The sequence below is a fragment of the Balaenoptera physalus genome (assembly GCF_965194825.1).
Source record: "Balaenoptera physalus genome assembly, contig: HAP1_SCAFFOLD_656, whole genome shotgun sequence".
Lineage (NCBI taxonomy): Eukaryota > Metazoa > Chordata > Mammalia > Artiodactyla > Balaenopteridae > Balaenoptera > Balaenoptera physalus.
The window spans coordinates 122,305-141,481 of NW_028126100.1; the positions used below are offsets into that span (position 1 = coordinate 122,305).

The 19,177-nt window shown below is 44.5% G+C and overlaps 1 long non-coding RNA gene across 1 annotated transcript in view; it reads left to right on the forward strand.

The window, feature by feature from the left end:
* LOC309653601 overlaps positions 1 to 19,177 on the forward strand; it is a 339,910-nt gene that overhangs the window by 5,061 nt on the left and 315,672 nt on the right. The gene's annotated exons all lie outside the window — the stretch shown is intronic.

Genomic DNA, 19,177 nt, shown 5'->3' on the forward strand with positions numbered 1-19,177 from the left:
GGTTTGTGAATTGCAGTGCCCCTGAGCTCCATTTTTCAACTCGCTTTCTTGGGAGCTGGCCGCAAAAGCGCCGGATTGCTTCAGGCCCTATTCTGGTTCAGGGCGGCAGGCTGAGCCTGTGCTTAATTCTTCTTCCTGATGGGAAAATAGAGTGACCTGTGCCTGTCCCAACACCTAGAGCTAGTCTCTCATTGGTTCCCCCTCTTCCCGTTCATCCTCAGGACAAATTGCAACCTGTACGGAACAGGAGGTTAAAGGTGCTGATTCTCCAAGGAAGGAGATTGCTAGTAATGCGGCTGGAATGGCGAACCCGAGCACAAGGACATGAGAAATGAGTTGCGTTTTAGAAACCTTTCCCGATCACACAGTGTACCATCTTCTGGGTTTCTCATGCATGTTTTCGATGTAGGAAGATGCCCTTGAACCTGGAGATTTGGGACCCATGGGATGGGTACCACGCAGTATTACTTTAAGGGGTCTGCGTTTCCGCACCCAACCTCAGCAAACCTCTCAGCCCCAAGAGTGTCCACCCTTATGTCTCAATCAGCTGTGGGTCTAGATATGGTCAATCCAGGTAGCATCACTGCCCCTAAACGAATTTTGTAAGAATTTCTCTCTCTTTCACTGTCTTTTTTTCACAGGTTTTTAAAAGTAATTGATTTTTATAATGGGGTTTAGCTGCTTTTCACTGCTGTGTTTATGTCACTTTACACCCACTTGACTCACTTACAGAGAGATATCAATACATAGGTTTTAAGATTCTTACTAGTCAGATATATTCTTGGGCCGTGAATAGGGGGTGTTGAGTACAATTCACTGAGCAAGGAGTAGGTCTTGTCTATTACATATTGGGTTTATGGAACGGTATCTGAGCTAATTTGAAACCCTTGTTTTATGCATCACCCCACCTCACCTTTCCCGTTAAGCAGCCATAGGGTGTTTTCTAAACGTGTGACTCTGTTCTGTTTTGTAATTCAGTTCAAGGGTAGCGGTTTTTAAATTCCCTCTATAAGTGATATCTTATGATAAGTGTCTTTTTCTGTGTGACTTATTTCACTTAGAATCGTCGTACCTAAATCCACTCATCATGCTGCTACTAGCCTTATGACGTTGATTTCATGGCTGAGTGATATTCCATTGTACATAAGGACCACAACTTCTTTATCCATTTTTCTCTTTCCTGAGATATTTAAGGTGTAACGAAGTGGAGGTTATTGTCAACAGAGCAGTCCTAAACGTTGGGGTGCCTGTGTCTTGCTGAATTTTACTTTTCCCAATTTATACGCCCATGAGTGGAAGTGCCCTATGCTCTCTAAGCTGATTTTTTTAGATGTTTCACGACACACCGTACACTTCTCCAGAGTGGCTGTTGGCAATTTACATCCCGCCCATCAGCGTAGCAAGCCTCCCGTTTCTCCATGGCCTGCCCTGCATTTCTGGTTTTGACACTTTATTCAGCATGGCCCTTTTGACCGATGGGAAGCGAGACCTCTTTGTAGCGCTGATTTGCCTTTCCAGGTTGCTTGGTTGGCCAAAAAGGGCGTATGCGTTTTTTCCTGAATATATTCAGGAAAAAACGCATACGCCCTTTTTGGCCAAGGGCATCATTGACGAGGTTTTGCCGCTTTTCCTGGGCTTTAAAGGCGATTCGAATCTCCCTCCTGAAATCTGTTTCCTGCAATTCTGCCTTGCTTTCAAATCCTCTTCGTTGCCTTCCCTCAATATATTTGTGGACGAGAGTGATCATTTATAAGTCTGCAGGTTTGTGAATAGCAGTGCCCCTGAGCTCCATTTTTCAACTCGCTTTCTTGGGAGCTGGCCGCAAAAGCGCAGGATTGCTTCAGGCCCTATTCTGGTTCCGGGCGGCAGGCTGAGCCTGTGCTTAATTCTTCTTGCTGATGGGAAAATAGAGTGACCTGTGCCTGTCCCAACACGTAGAGCTAGTCTCTCATTGTTTCCCCCTTTTCCCGTTCATCCTCAGGACAAATTGCAACCTGTACGGAACAGGAGGTTAAAGGTGCTGATTCTCCAATGAGGGAGACTGCTAGTAAAGCAGCTGGAATGGCGAATTCGAGCACAAGGAGATGAGAAATGAGGTGCGTTTTAGAAACCTTTCCCGATCACACGGTATACCATCTTCTGGGTTTCTCATGCATGTTTTCGATGTAGGAAGATGCCCTTGAACCTGGAGATTTGGGACCCATGGGATGGGTACCACGCAGTATTACTTTAAAGGGTCTGTGTTTCCGCACCCAACCTCAGCAAACCTCTCAGCCCCAAGAGTGTCCACCCTTATGTCTCAATCAGCTGTGGGTCTAGATATGGTCAATCCAGGTAGCATCACTGCCCCTAAACGAATTTTGTAAGAATTTCTCTCTCTTTCACTGTCTTTTTTTCACAGGTTTTTAAAAGTAATTGATTTTTATAATGGGGTTTAGCTGCTTTTCACTGCTGTGTTTATACCACTTTACACCCACTTGACTCACTTACAGAGAGATATCAATACATAGGTTTTAAGATTCTTACTAGTCAGATATATTCTTGGGCCGTGAATAGGGGGTGTTGAGTCCAATTCACTGAGCAAGGAGTAGGTCTTGTCTATTACATATTGGGTTTATGGAACGGTATCTGAGCTAATTTGAAACCCTTGTTTTATGCATCACCCCACCTCACCTTTCCCGTTAAGCAGCCATAGTGTGTTTTCTAAACGTGTGACTCTGTTCTGTTTTGTAATTCAGTTCAAGGGTAGCGGTTTTTACATTCCCTCTATAAGTGATATCTTATGATAAGTGTCTTTTTCTGTGTGACTTATTTCACTTAGAATCGTCGTACCTAAATCCATTCATCATGCTGCTACTAGCCTTATGACGTTGATTTCATGGTTGAGTGATATTCCATTGTACATAAGGACCACAACATCTTTATCCATTTTTCTCTTTCCTGGGATATTTAAGGTGTAACTAAGTTGGAGGTTCTTGTCAACAGAGCAGCCCTAAACTTTGGGGTGCCTGTGTCTTGCTTGTTTTTAATTTTCCCACTTTATACGCCCATGAGTGGAAGTGCCCTATGCTCTCTAAGCTGAGTTTTTTAGATGTTTCAGGACACACCGTACACTTCTCCAGAGTGGCTGTTGGCAATTTACATCCCGCCCATCATCGTAGCAAGGCTCCCGTTTCCTCATGGCCTGCCCTGCATTTCTGGTTTTGACACTTTATTCAGCATGGCCCTTTTGACCGATGGGAAGCGAGACTTCTTTGTAGCGCTGATTTGCCTTTCCAGGTTGCTTGGTTGGCCAAAAAGGGCGTATGCGTTTTTTCCTGAATATATTCAGGAAAAAACGCATACGCCCTTTTTGGCCAAGGGCATCATTGACGAGGTTTTGCCGCTTTTCCTGTGCTTTAAAGGCGATTCGAATCTCCCTCCTGAAATCTGTTTCCTGCAATTCTGCCTTGCTTTCAAATCCTCTTCGTTGCCTTCCCTCAATATATTTGTGGACGAGAGTGATCATTTATAAGTCTGCAGGTCTGTGAATAGTAGTGCCCCTGAGCTCCATTTTTCAACTCGCTTTCTTGGGAGCTGGCCGCAAAAGCGCAGGATTGCTTCAGGCCCTATTCTGGTTCCGGGCGGCAGGCTGAGCCTGTGCTTAATTCTTCTTGCTGATGGGAAAATAGAGTGACCTGTGCCTGTCCCAACACGTAGAGCTAGTCTCTCATTGTTTCCCCCTTTTCCCGTTCATCCTCAGGACAAATTGCAACCTGTACGGAACAGGAGGTTAAAGGTGCTGATTCTCCAATGAGGGAGACTGCTAGTAAAGCAGCTGGAATGGCGAATTCGAGCACAAGGAGATGAGAAATGAGGTGCGTTTTAGAAACCTTTCCCGATCACACGGTATACCATCTTCTGGGTTTCTCATGCATGTTTTCGATGTAGGAAGATGCCCTTGAACCTGGAGATTTGGGACCCATGGGATGGGTACCACGCAGTATTACTTTAAAGGGTCTGCGTTTCCGCACCCAACCTCAGCAAACCTCTCAGCCCCAAGAGTGTCCACCCTTATGTCTCAATCAGCTGTGGGTCTAGATATGGTCAATCCAGGTAGCATCACTGCCCCTAAACGAATTTTGTAAGAATTTCTCTCTCTTTCACTGTCTTTTTTTCACAGGTTTTTAAAAGTAATTGATTTTTATAATGGGGTTTAGCTGCTTTTCACTGCTGTGTTTATACCACTTTACACCCACTTGACTCACTTACAGAGAGATATCAATACATAGGTTTTAAGATTCTTACTAGTCAGATATATTCTTGGGCCGTGAATAGGGGGTGTTGAGTCCAATTCACTGAGCAAGGAGTAGGTCTTGTCTATTACATATTGGGTTTATGGAACGGTATCTGAGCTAATTTGAAACCCTTGTTTTATGCATCACCCCACCTCACCTTTCCCGTTAAGCAGCCATAGTGTGTTTTCTAAACGTGTGACTCTGTTCTGTTTTGTAATTCAGTTCAAGGGTAGCGGTTTTTACATTCCCTCTATAAGTGATATCTTATGATAAGTGTCTTTTTCTGTGTGACTTATTTCACTTAGAATCGTCGTACCTAAATCCATTCATCATGCTGCTACTAGCCTTATGACGTTGATTTCATGGTTGAGTGATATTCCATTGTACATAAGGACCACAACATCTTTATCCATTTTTCTCTTTCCTGGGATATTTAAGGTGTAACGAAGTGGAGGTTCTTGTCAACAGAGCAGCCCTAAACGTTGGGGTGCCTGTGTCTTGCTGATTTTTAGTTTTCCCAATTTATACGCCCATGAGTGGAAGTGCCCTATGCTCTCTAAGCTGAGTTTTTTAGATGTTTCAGGACACACCGTACACTTCTCCAGAGTGGCTGTTTGCAATTTACATCCCGCCCATCAGCGTAGCAAGGCTCCCGTTTCTCCATGGCCTGCCCTGCATTTCTGGTTTTGACACTTTATTCAGCATGGCCCTTTTGACCGATGGGAAGCGAGACTTCTTTGTAGCGCTGATTTGCCTTTCCAGGTTGCTTGCTTGGCCAAAAAGGGCGTATGCGTTTTTTCCTGAATATATTCAGGAAAAAACGCATACGCCCTTTTTGGCCAAGGGCATCATTGTCGAGGTTTTGCCGCTTTTCCTGTGCTTTAAAGGCGATTCGAATCTCCCTCCTGAAATCTGTTTCCTGCAATTCTGCCTTGCTTTCAAATCCTCTTCGTTGCCTTCCCTCAATATATTTGTGGACGAGAGTGGTCATTTATAAGTCTGCAGGTTTGTGAATTGCAGTGCCCCTGAGCTCCATTTTTCAACTCGCTTTCTTGGGAGCTGGCCGCAAAAGCGCAGGATTGCTTCAGGCCCTATTCTGGTTCCGGGCGGCAGGCTGAGCCTGTGCTTAATTCTTCTTCCTGATGGGAAAATAGAGTGACCTGTGCCTGTCCCAACACCTAGAGCTAGACTCTCATTGTTTCCCCCTTTTCCCGTTCATCCTCAGAACAAATTGCAACCTGTACGGAACAGGAGGTTAAAGGTGCTGATTCTCCAATGAGGGAGACTGCTAGTAAAGCAGCTGGAATGGCGAATTCGAGCACAAGGAGATGAGAAATGAGGTGCGTTTTAGAAACCTTTCCCGATCACACAGTGTGCCATCTTCTGGGTTTCTCATGCATGTTTTCGATGTAGGAAGATGCCCTTGAACCTGGAGATTTGGGACACATGGGATGGGTACCACGCAATATTACTTTAAAGGGTCTGCGTTTCCTCACCCAACCTCAGCAAACCTCTCAGCCCCAAGAGTGTCCACCCTTATGTCTCAATCAGCTGTGGGTCTAGATATGGTCAATCCAGGTAGCATCACTGCCCCTAAACGAATTTTGTAAGAATTTCTCTCTCTTTCACTGTCTTTTTTTCACAGGTTTTTAAAAGTAATTGATTTTTATAATGGGGTTTAGCTGCTTTTCACTGCTGTGTTTATGTCACTTTACACCCACTTGACTCACTTACAGAGAGATATCAATACATAGGTTTTAAGATTCTTACTAGTCAGATATATTCTTGGGCCGTGAATAGGGGGTGTTGAGTCCAATTCACTGAGCAAGGAGTAGGTCTTGTCTAGTACATATTGGGTTTATGGAACGGTATCTGAGCTAATTTGAAACCCTTGTTTTATGCATCACCCCACCTCACCTTTCCCGTTAAGCAGCCATAGTGTGTTTTCTAAACGTGTGACTGTTCTGTTTTGTAATTCAGTTCAAGGGTAGCGGTTTTTACATTCCCTCTGTAAGTGATATCTTATGATAAGTGTCTTTTTCTGTGTGACTTATTTCACTTAGAATCGTAGTACCTAAATCCACTCATCATGCTGCTACTAGCCTTATGACGTTGATTTCATGGCTGAGTGATATTCCATTGTACATAAGGACCACAACTTCTTTATCCATTTTTCTCTTTCCTGGGATATTTAAGGTGTAACGAAGTGGAGGTTCTTGTCAACAGAGCAGCCCTAAACGTTGGGGTGCCTGTGTCTTGCTGGTTTATAATTTTCCCACTTTATACGCCAATGAGTGGAAGTGCCCTATGCTCTCTAAGCTGAGTTTTTTAGATGTTTCAGGACACACCCTACACTTCTCCAGAGTGGCTGTTGGCAATTTACATCCCGCCCATCATCGTAGCAAGGCTCCCGTTTCCTCATGGCCTGCCCTGCATTTCTGGTTTTGACACTTTATTCAGCATGGCCCTTTTGACCGATGGGAAGCGAGACTTCTTTGTAGCGCTGATTTGCCTTTCCAGGTTGCTTGGTTGGCCAAAAAGGGCGTATGCGTTTTTTCCTGAATATATTCAGCAAAAAACGCATACGCCCTTTTTGGCCAAGGGCATCTTGTCGAGGTTTTGCCGCTTTTCCTGTGCTTTAAAGGCGATTTGACTCTCCCTCCTGAAATCTGTTTCCTGCAATTCTGCCTTGCTTTCAAATCCTCTTCGTTGCCTTCCCTCAATATATTTGTGGACGAGAGTGATCATTTATAAGTCTGCAGGTTTGTGAATTGCAGTGCCCCTGAGCTCCATTTTTCAACTCGCTTTCTTGGGAGCTGGCCGCAAAAGCGCAGGATTGCTTCAGGCCCTATTCTGGTCCCGGGCGGCAGGCTGAGCCTGTGGTTAATTCTTCTTCCTGATGGGAAAATAGAGTGACCTGTGCCTGTCTCAACACCTAGAGCTAGTCTCTCATTATTTTCCCCTCTTCCCGTTCATCCTCAGGACAAATTGCAACCTGTACGGAACAGGAGGTTAAAGGTGCTGATTCTCCAAGGAGGGAGATTGCTAGTAAAGCAGCTGGAATGGCGAACCCGAGCACAAGGAGATGAGAAATGAGGTGCGTTTTAGAAACCTTTCGCGATCACACGGTGTACCATCTTCTGGGTTTCTCATGCATGTTTTCGATGTAGGAAGATGCCCTTGAACCTGGAGATTTGGGACCCATGGGATGGGTACCACGCAGTATTACTTTAAGGGGTCTGCGTTTCCTCACCCAACCTCACCAAACCTCTCATCCCCAAGAGTGTCCACCCTTATGTCTCAATCAGCTGTGGGTCTAGATATGGTCAATCCAGGTAGCATCACTGCCCCTAAACGAATTTTGTAAGAATTTCTCTCTCTTTCACTGTCTTTTTTTCACAGGTTTTTAAAAGTAATTGATTTTTATAATGGGGTTTAGCTGCTTTTCACTGCTGTGTTTATGTCACTTCACACCCACTTGACTCATTTACAGAGAGATATCAATACATAGGTTTTAAGATTCTTACTAGTCAGATATATTCTTGGGCCGTGAATAGGGGGTGTTGAGTCCAATTCACTGAGCAAGGAGTAGGTCTTGTCTAGTACATATTGGGTTTATGGAACGGTATCTGAGCTAATTTGAAACCCTTGTTTTATTCATCACCCCACCTCACCTTTCCCGTTAAGCAGCCATTGTGTGTTTTCTAAACGTGTGACTCTGTTCTGTTTTGTAATTCAGTTCAAGGGTAGCGGTTTTTTCATTCCCTCTATAAGTGATATCTTATGATAAGTGTCTTTTTCTGTGTGACTTATTTCACTTAGAATCGTCGTACCTAAATCCACTCATCATGCTGCTACTAGCCTTATGACGTTGATTTCATGGCTGAGTGATATTCCATTGTACATAAGGACCACAACTTCTTTATCCATTTTTCTCTTTCCTGGGATATTTAAGGTGTAACGAAGTTGGAGGTTCTTGTCAACAGAGCAGCCCTAAACTTTGGGCTTCCTGTGTCTTGCTGGTTTTTAATTTTCCCACTTTATACGCCCATGAGTGGAAGTGCCCTATGCTCTCTAAGCTGAGTTTTTTAGATGTTTCAGGACACACCGTACACTTCTCCAGAGTGGCTGTTGGCAATTTACATCCCGCCCATCATCGTAACAAGTCTCCCGTTTCCTCATGGCCTGCCCTGCATTTCTGGTTTTGACACTTTATTCAGCATGGCCCTTTTGACCGATGGGAAGCGAGACTTCTTTGTAGCGCTGATTTGCCTTTCCAGGTTGCTTGGTTGGCCAAAAAGGGCGTATGCGTTTTTTCCTGAATATATTCAGGAAAAAACGCATACGCCCTTTTTGGCCAAGGGCATCTTGTCGAGGTTTTGCCGCTTTTCCTGTGCTTTAAAGGCGATTTGACTCTCCCTCCTGAAATCTGTTTCCTGCAATTCTGCCTTGCTTTCAAATCCTCTTCGTTGCCTTCCCTCAATATATTTGTGGACGAGAGTGATCATTTATAAGTCTGCAGGTTTGTGAATTGCAGTGCCCCTGAGCTCCATTTTTCAACTCGCTTTCTTGGGAGCTGGCCGCAAAAGCGCAGGATTGCTTCAGGCCCTATTCTGGTCCCGGGCGGCAGGCTGAGCCTGTGGTTAATTCTTCTTCCTGATGGGAAAATAGAGTGACCTGTGCCTGTCTCAACACCTAGAGCTAGTCTCTCATTGTTTTCCCCTCTTCCCGTTCATCCTCAGGACAAATTGCAACCTGTACGGAACAGGAGGTTAAAGGTGCTGATTCTCCAAGGAGGGAGATTGCTAGTAAAGCAGCTGGAATGGCGAAACCGAGCACAAGGAGATGAGAAATGAGGTGCGTTTTAGAAACCTTTCGCGATCACACGGTGTACCATCTTCTGGGTTTCTCATGCATGTTTTCGATGTAGGAAGATGCCCTTGAACCTGGAGATTTGGGACCCATGGGATGGGTACCACACAGTATTACTTTAATGGGTCTGCGTTTCCTCACCCAACCTCACCAAACCTCTCAGCCCCAAGAGTGTCCACCCTTATGTCTCAATCAGCTGTGGGTCTAGATATGGTCAATCCAGGTAGCATAACTGCCCCTAAACGAATTTTGTAAGAATTTCTCTCTCTTTCACTGTCTTTTTTTCACAGGTTTTTAAAAGTAATTGATTTTTATAATGGGGTTTAGCTGCTTTTCACTGCTGTGTTTATGTCACTTCACACCCACTTGACTCACTTACAGAGAGATATCAATACATAGGTTTTAAGATTCTTACTAGTCAGATATATTCTTGGGCCGTGAATAGGGGGTGTTGAGTCCAATTCACTGAGCAAGGAGTAGGTCTTGTCTATTACATATTGGGTTTATGGAACGGTATCTGAGCTAATTTGAAACCCTTGTTTTATGCATCACCCCACCTCACCTTTCCCGTTAAGCAGCCATAGTGTGTTTTCTAAACGTGTGACTCTCTTCTGTTTTGTAATTCAGTTCAAGGGTAGCGGTTTTTACATTCCCTCTATAAGTGATATCTTATGATAAGTGTCTTTTTCTGTGTGACTTATTTCACTTAGAATCGTCGTACCTAAATCCACTCATCATGCTGCTACTAGCCTTATGACGTTGATTTCATGGTTGAGTGATATTCCATTGTACATAAGGACCACAACTTATTTATCCATTTTTCTCTATCCTGAGATATTTAAGGTGTAACGAAGTGGAGGTTCTTGTCAACAGAGCAGCCCTAAACGTTGGGGTGCCTGTGTCTTGCTGATTTTTAGTTTTCCCAATTTATACGCCCATGAGTGGAAGTGCCCTATGCTCTCTAAGCTGAGTTTTTTAGATGTTTCAGGACACACCGTACACTTCTCCAGAGTGGCTGTTTGCAATTTACATCCCGCCCATCAGCGTAGCAAGGCTCCCGTTTCTCCATGGCCTGCCCTGCATTTCTGGTTTTGACACTTTATTCAGCATGGCCCTTTTGACCGATGGGAAGCGAGACTTCTTTGTAGCGCTGATTTGCCTTTCCAGGTTGCTTGGTTGGCCAAAAAGGGCGTATGCGTTTTTTCCTGAATATATTCAGGAAAAAACGCATACGCCCTTTTTGGCCAAGGGCATCTTGTCGAGGTTTTGCCGCTTTTCCTGTGCTTTAAAGGCGATTTGACTCTCCCTCCTGAAATCTGTTTCCTGCAATTCTGCCTTGCTTTTAAATCCTCTTCGTTGCCTTCCCTCAATATATTTGTGGACGAGAGTGATCATTTATAAGTCTGCAGGTTTGTGAATTGCAGTGCCCCTGAGCTCCATTTTTCAACTCGCTTTCTTGGGAGCTGGCCGCAAAAGCGCAGGATTGCTTCAGGCCCTATTCTGGTCCCGGGCGGCAGGCTGAGCCTGTGGTTAATTCTTCTTCCTGATGGGAAAATAGAGTGACCTGTGCCTGTCTCAACACCTAGAGCTAGTCTCTCATTGTTTTCCCCTCTTCCCGTTCATCCTCAGGACAAATTGCAACCTGTACGGAACAGGAGGTTAAAGGTGCTGATTCTCCAAGGAGGGAGATTGCTAATAAAGCAGCTGGAATGGCGAACCCGAGCACAAGGAGATGAGAAATGAGGTGCGTTTTAGAAACCTTTCGCGATCACACGGTGTACCATCTTCTGGGTTTCTCATGCATGTTTTCGATGTAGGAAGATGCCCTTGAACCTGGAGATTTGGGACCCATGGGATGGGTACCACGCAGTATTACTTTAATGGGTCTGCGTTTCCTCACCCAACCTCACCAAACCTCTCAGCCCCAAGAGTGTCCACCCTTATGTCTCAATCAGCTGTGGGTCTAGATATGGTCAATCCAGGTAGCATAACTGCCCCTAAACGAATTTTGTAAGAATTTCTCTCTCTTTCACTGTCTTTTTTTCACAGGTTTTTAAAAGTAATTGATTTTTATAATGGGGTTTAGCTGCTTTTCACTGCTGTGTTTATGTCACTTCACACCCACTTGACTCACTTACAGAGAGATATCAATACATAGGTTTTAAGATTCTTACTAGTCAGATATATTCTTGGGCCGTGAATAGGGGGTTTTGAGTCCAATTCACTGAGCAAGGAGTAGGTCTTGTCTAGTACATATTGGGTTTATGGAACGGTATCTGAGCTAATTTGAAACCCTTGTTTTATTCATCACCCCACCTCACCTTTCCCGTTAAGCAGCCATTGTGTGTTTTCTAAACGTGTGACTCTGTTCTGTTTTGTAATTCAGTTCAAGGGTAGCGGTTTTTTCATTCCCTCTATAAGTGATATCTTATGATAAGTGTCTTTTTCTGTGTGACTTATTTCACTTAGAATCGTCGTACCTAAATCCACTCATCATGCTGCTACTAGCCTTATGACGTTGATTTCATGGCTGAGTGATATTCCTTTGTACATAAGGACCACAACTTCTTTATCCATTTTTCTCTTTCCTGGGATATTTAAGGTGTAACGAAGTTGGAGGTTCTTGTCAACAGAGCAGCCCTAAACTTTGGGGTGCCTGTGTCTTGCTGGTTTTTAATTTTCCCACTTTATACGCCCATGAGTGGAAGTGCCCTATGCTCTCTAAGCTGAGTTTTTTAGATGTTTCAGGACACATCGTACACTTCTCCAGAGTGGCTGTTGGCAATTTACATCCCGCCCATCATCGTAACAAGGCTCCCGTTTCCTCATGGCCTGCCCTGCATTTCTGGTTTTGACACTTTATTCAGCATGGCCCTTTTGACCGATGGGAAGCGAGACTTCTTTGTAGCGCTGATTTGCCTTTCCAGGTTGCTTGGTTGGCCAAAAAGGGCGTATGCGTTTTTTCCTGAATATATTCAGGAAAAAACGCATACGCCCTTTTTGGCCAAGGGCATCTTGTCGAGGTTTTGCCGCTTTTCCTGTGCTTTAAAGGCGATTTGACTCTCCCTCCTGAAATCTGTTTCCTGCAATTCTGCCTTGCTTTCAAATCCTCTTCGTTGCCTTCCCTCAATATATTTGTGGACGAGAGTGATCATTTATAAGTCTGCAGGTTTGTGAATTGCAGTGCCCCTGAGCTCCATTTTTCAACTCGCTTTCTTGGGAGCTGGCCGCAAAAGCGCAGGATTGCTTCAGGCCCTATTCTGATCCCGGGCGGCAGGCTGAGCCTGTGGTTAATTCTTCTTCCTGATGGGAAAATAGAGTGACCTGTGCCTGTCTCAACACCTAGAGCTAGTCTCTCATTGTTTTCCCCCCTTCCCGTTCATCCTCAGGACAAATTGCAACCTGTACGGAACAGGAGGTTAAAGGTGCTGATTCTCCAAGGAGGGAGATTGCTAGTAAAGCAGCTGGAATGGCGAACCCGAGCACAAGGAGATGAGAAATGAGGTGCGTTTTAGAAACCTTTCTCGATCACACGGTGTACCATCTTCTGGGTTTCTCATGCATGTTTTCGATGTAGGAAGATGCCCTTGAACCTGGAGATTTGGGACCCATGGGATGGGTACCACGCAGTATTACTTTAATGGGTCTGCGTTTCCTCACCCAACCTCACCAAACCTCTCAGCCCCAAGAGTGTCCACCCTTATGTCTCAATCAGCTGTGGGTCTAGATATGGTCAATCCAGGTAGCATAACTGCCCCTGAACGAATTTTGTAAGAATTTCTCTCTCTTTCACTGTCTTTGTTTCACAGGTTTTTAAAAGTAATTGATTTTTATAATGGGGTTTAGCTGCTTTTCACTGCTGTGTTTATGTCACTTTACACCCACTTGACTCACTTACAGAGAGATATCAATACATAGGTTTTAAGATTCTTACTAGTCAGATATATTCTTGGGCCGTGAATATGGGGTGTTGAGTCCAATTCACTGAGCAAGGAGTAGGTCTTGTCTGTTACATATTGGGTTTATGGAACGGTATCTGAGCTAATTTGAAACCCTTGTTTTATGCATCACCCCACCTCACCTTTCCCCTTAAGCAGCCATAGTGTGTTTTGTAAAAGTGTGACTCTGTTCTGTTTTGTAATTCAGTTCAAGGGTAGCGGTTTTTACATTCCCTCTATAAGTGATATCTTATGATAAGTGTCTTTTTCTGTGTGACTTATTTCACTTAGAATCGTCGTACCTAAATCCACTCATCATGCTGCTACTAGCCTTATGACGTTGATTTCATGGCTGAGTGATATTCCTTTGTACATAAGGACCACAACTTCTTTATCCATTTTTCTCTTTCCTGGGATTTTTAAGGTGTAACGAAGTGGAGGTTCTTGTCAACAGAGCAGCCCTAAATGTTGGGGTGCCTGTGTCTTGCTGATTTTTAGTTTTCCCAATTTATACGCCCATGAGTGGAAGTGTCCTATGCTCTCTAAGCTGAGTTTTTTAGATGTTTCAGGACACACCGTACACTTCTCCAGAGTGGCTGTTGGCAATTTACATCCCGCCCATCATCGTAGCAAGGCTCCCGTTTCCTCATGGCCTGCCCTGCATTTCTGGTTTTGACACTTTATTCAGCATGGCCCTTTTGACCGATGGGAAGCGAGACTTCTTTGTAGCGCTGATTTGCCTTTCCAGGTTGCTTGGTTGGCCAAAAAGGGCGTATGCGTTTTTTCCTGAATATATTCAGGAAAAAACGCATACGCCCTTTTTGGCCAAGGGCATCATTGTCGATGTTTTGCCGCTTTTCCTGTGCTTTAAAGGTGATTCGAATCTCCCTCCTGAAATCTGTTTCCTGCAATTCTGCCTTGCTTTAAATCCTCTTCGTTGCCTTCCCTCAATATATTTGTGGACGAGAGTGATCATTTATAAGTCTGCAGGTTTGTGAATTGCAGTGCCCCTGAGCTCCATTTTTCAACTCGCTTTCTTGGGAGCTGGCCGCAAAAGCGCAGGATTGCTTCAGGCCCTATTCTGGTCCCAGGCGGCAGGCTGAGCCTGTGCTTAATTCTTCTTCCTGATGGGAAAATAGAGTGAACTGTGCCTGTCCCAACACCTAGAGCTAGTCTCTCATTGTTTTCCCCTCTTCCCGTTCATCCTCAGGACAAATTGCAACCTGTACGGAACAGGAGGTTAAAGGTGCTGATTCTCCAAGGAGGGAGATTGGTAGTAAAGCAGCTGGAATGGCGAACCCGAGCACAAGGAGATGAGAAATGAGGTGCGTTTTAGAAACCTTTCGCGATCACACGGTGTACCATCTTCTGGGTTTCTCATGCATGTTTTCGATGTAGGAAGATGCCCTTGAACCTGGAGATTTGGGACCCATGGGATGGGTAGCACGCAGTATTACTTTAAAGGGTCTGCGTTTGCTCACCGAACCTCACCAAACCTCTCAGCCCCAAGAGTGTCCACCCTTATGTCTCAATCAGCTGTGGGTCTATACATGGTCAATCCAGGTGGCGTCACAGTCCCTGAACGAATTTTGTAAGAATTTCTCTCTCTTTCACTGTCTTTGTTTCACAGGTTTATAAAAGTAATTGATTTTTATAATGGGGTTTAGCTGCTTTTCACTGCTGTGTTTATGTCACTTTACACCCACTTGACTCACTTACAGAGAGATATCAATACATAGGTTTTAAGATTCTTACTAGTCAGATATATTCTTGGGCCGTGAATATGGGGTGTTGAGTCCAATTCACTGAGCAAGGAGTTGGTCTTGTCTGTTACATATTGGGTTTATGGAACGGTATCTGAGCTAATTTGAAACCCTTGTTTTATGCATCACCCCACCTCACCTTTCCCGTTAAGCAGCCATAGTGTGTTTTCTAAACGTGTGACTCTGTTCTGTTTTGTAATTCAGTTCAAGGGTAGCGGTTTTTACATTCCCTCTATAAGTGATATCTTATGATAAGTGTCTTTTTCTGTGTGACTTATTTCACTTAGAATCGTCGTACCTAAATCCACTCATCATTCTGCTACTAGCCTTATGACGTTGATTTCATGGCTGAGTGATATTCCATTGTACATAAGGACCACAACTTCTTTATCCATTTTTCTCTTTCCTGGGATATTTAAGGTGTAACGAAGTGGAGGTTCTTGTCAACAGAGCAGCCCTAAACGTTGGGGTGCCTGTGTCTTGCTGATTTTTAGTTTTCCCAATTTATACGCCCATGAGTGGAAGTGCCCTATGCTCTCTAAGCTGAGTTTTTTAAATGTTTCAGGACACACCGTACACTTCACCAGAGTGGCTGTTGGCAATTTACATCCTGCCCATCAGCGTAGCAAGGCTCCCGTTTCTAAATGGCCTGCCCTGGATTTCTGGTTTTGACACTTTATTCAGCATGGCCCTTTTGACCGATGGGAAGCGAGACTTCTTTGTAGCGCTGATTTGCCTTTCCAGGTTGCTTGCTTGGCCAAATAGGGCGTATGCGTTTTTTCCTGAATATATTCAGGAAAAAACGCATACGCCCTTTTTGGCCAAGGGCATCATTGTCGAGGTTTTGCCGCTTTTCCTGTGCTTTAAAGGCGATTCGAATCTCCCTTCTGAAATCTGTTTCCTGCAATTCCGCCTTGCTTTCAAATCCTCTTCGTTGCCTTCCCTCAATATATTTGTGGACGAGAGTGATCATTTATAAGTCTGCAGGTTTGTGAATTGCAGTGCCCCTGAGCTCCATTTTTCAACTCGCTTTCTTGGGAGCTGGCCGCAAAAGCGCAGGATTGCTTCAGGCCCTATTCTGGTCCTGGGCGGCAGGCTGAGCCTGTGCCTAATTCTTCTTCCTGATGGGAAAATAGAGTGACCTGTGCCTGTCCCAACACCTAGAGCTAGTCTCTCATTGGTTCCCCCTCTTCCCGTTCATCCTCAGGACAAATTGCAACCTGTACGGAACAGGAGGTTAAAGGTGCTGATTCTCCAAGGAGGGAGATTGCTAGTAAAGCGGCTGGAATGGCGAACCCGAGCACAAGGAGATGAGAAATGAGGTGTGTTTTAGAAACCTTTCCCGATCACACGGTGTACCATCTTCTGGGTTTCTCATGCATGTTTTCGATGTAGGAAGATGCCCTTGAACCTGGAGATTTGGGACCCATAGGATGGGTACCACGCAGTATTACTTTAAAGGGTCTGCCTTTGCTCACCCAACCTCACCAAACCTCTCAGCCCCAAGAGTGTCCACCCTTATGTCTCAATCAGCTGTGGGTCTATACATGGTCAATCCAGGTGGCATCACAGCCCCTGAACGAATTTTGTAAGAATTTCTCTCCCTTTCACTGTCTTTGTTTCACAGGATTTTAAAAGTAATTGATTTTTATAATGGGGTTTAGCTGCTTTTCACTGCTGTGTTTATGTCACTTTACACCCACTTGACTCACTTACAGAGAGATATCAATACATAGGTTTTAAGATTCTTACTAGTCAGATATATTCTTGGGCCGTGATTAGGGGGTGTCGAGTCCAATTCACTGAGCAAGGAGTAGTTCTTGTCTATTACATATTGGGTTTATGGAACGGTATCTGAGCTAATTTGAAACCCTTGTTTTATGCATCACCCCACCTCACCTTTCCCGTGAAGCAGCCATAGTGTGTTTTCTAAACGTGTGACTCTGTTCTGTTTTGTAATTCAGTTCAAGGGTAGCGGTTTTTACATTCCCTCTATAAGTGATATCTTATGATAAGTGTCTTTTTCTCTGTGACTTATTTTACTTAGAATCGTCGTACCTAAATCCACTCATCATGCTGCTACTAGCCTTATGACGTTGATTTCATGGCTGAGTGATATTCCATTGTACATAAGGACCACAACTTCTTTATCCATTTTTCTCTTTCCTGGGATATTTAAGGTGTAACGAAGTGGAGGTTCTTGTCAACAGAGCAGCCCTAAACGTTGGGGTGCCTGTGTCTTGCTGATTTTTAGTTTTCCCAATTTATACGCCCATGAGTGGAAGTGCCCTATGCTCTCTAAGCTGAGTTTTTTAGATGTTTCAGGACACACCGTACACTTCACCAGAGTGGCTGTTGGCAATTTACATCCCGCCCATCAGCGTAGCAAGGCTCCCGTTTCTATATGGCCTGCCCTGCATTTCTGGTTTTGACACTTTATTCAGCATGGCCCTTTTGACCGATGGGAAGCGAGACTTCTTTGTAGCGCTGATTTGCCTTTCCAGGTTGCTTGCTTGGCCAAAAAGGGCGTATGCGTTTTTTCCTGAATATATTCAGGAAAAAACGCATACGCCCTTTTTGGCCAAGGGCATCATTGTCGAGGTTTTGCCGCTTTTCCTGTGCTTTAAAGGCGATTCGAATCTCCCTCCTGAAATCTGTTTCCTGCAATTCTGCCTTGCTTTCAAATCCTCTTCGTTGCCTTCCCTCAATATATTTGTGGACGAGAGTGATCATTTATAAGTCTGCAGGTTTGTGAATTGCAGTGCCCCTGAGCTCCATTTTTCAACTCGCTTTCTTGGGAGCTGGCCGCAAAAGCGCAGGATTGCTTCAGGCCCTATTCTGGTCCTGGGCGGCAGGCTGAGCCTGTGCTTAATTCTTCTTCCTGATGGGAAAATAGAGTGACCTGTGCCTGTCCCAACACCTAGAGCTAGTCTCTCATTGGTTCCCCCTCTTCCCGTTCATCCTCAGGACAAATTGCAACCTGTACGGAACAGGAGGTTAAAGGTGCTGATTCTCCAAGGAGGGAGATTGCTAGTAAAGCGGCTGGAATGGCGAACCCGAGCACAAGGAGATGAGAAATGAGGTGTGTTTTAGAAACCTTTCCCGATCACACGGTGTACCATCTTCTGGGTTCCTCATGCATGTTTTCGATGTAGGAAGATGGCCTTGAACCTGGAGATTTGGGACCCATGGGATGGGTAACACGCAGTATTACTTTAAAGGGTCTGCGTTTGCTCACCCAACCTCACCAAACCTCTCAGCCCCAAGAGTGTCCACCCTTATGTCTCAATCAGCTGTGGGTCTATACATGGTCAATCCAGGTGGCATCACAGCCCCTGAACGAATTTTGTAAGAATTTCTCTCTCTTTCACTGTTTTTGTTTCACAGGTTTTTAAAAGTAATTGATTTTTATAATGGGGTTTAGCTGCTTTTCACTGCTGTGTTTATGTCACTTTACACCCACTTGACTCACTTACAGAGAGATATCAATACATAGGTTTTAAGATTCTTACTAGTCAGCTATATTCTTGGGCCGTGAATAGGGGGTGTTGAGTCCAATTCACTGAGCAAGGAGTAGGTCTTGTCTATTACATATTGGGTTTATGGAACGGTATCTGAGCTAATTTGAAACCCTTGTTTTATGCATCACCCCACCTCACCTTTCCCGTTAAGCAGCCATAGTGTGTTTTCTAAACGTGTGACTCTGTTCTGTTTTGTAATTCAGTTCAAGGGTAGCGGTTTTTACATTCCCTCTATAAGTGATATCTTATGATAAGTGTCTTTTTCTCTGTGACTTATTTCACTTAGAATCGTCGTACCTAAATCCACTCATCATTCTGCTACTAGCCTTATGACGTTGATTTCATGGCTGAGTGATATTCCATTGTACATAAGGACCACAACTTCTTTATCCATTTTTCTCTTTCCTGGGATATTTAAGGTGTAACGAAGTGGAGGTTCTTGTCAACAGAGCAGCCCTAAACGTTGGGGTGCCTGTGTCTTGCTGATTTTTAGTTTTCCCAATTTATACGCCCATGAGTGGAAGTGCCCTATGCTCTCTAAGCTGAGTTTTTTAGATGTTTCAGGACACACCGTACACTTCACCAGAGTGGCTGTTGGCAATTTACATCCTGCCCATCAGCGTAGCAAGGCTCCCGTTTCTAAATGGCCTGCCCTGCATTTCTGGTTTTGACACTTTATTCAGCATGGCCCTTTTGACCGATGGGAAGCGAGACTTCTTTGTAGCGCTGATTTGCCTTTCCAGGTTGCTTGCTTGGCCAAATAGGGCGTATGCGTTTTTTCCTGAATATATTCAGGAAAAAACGCA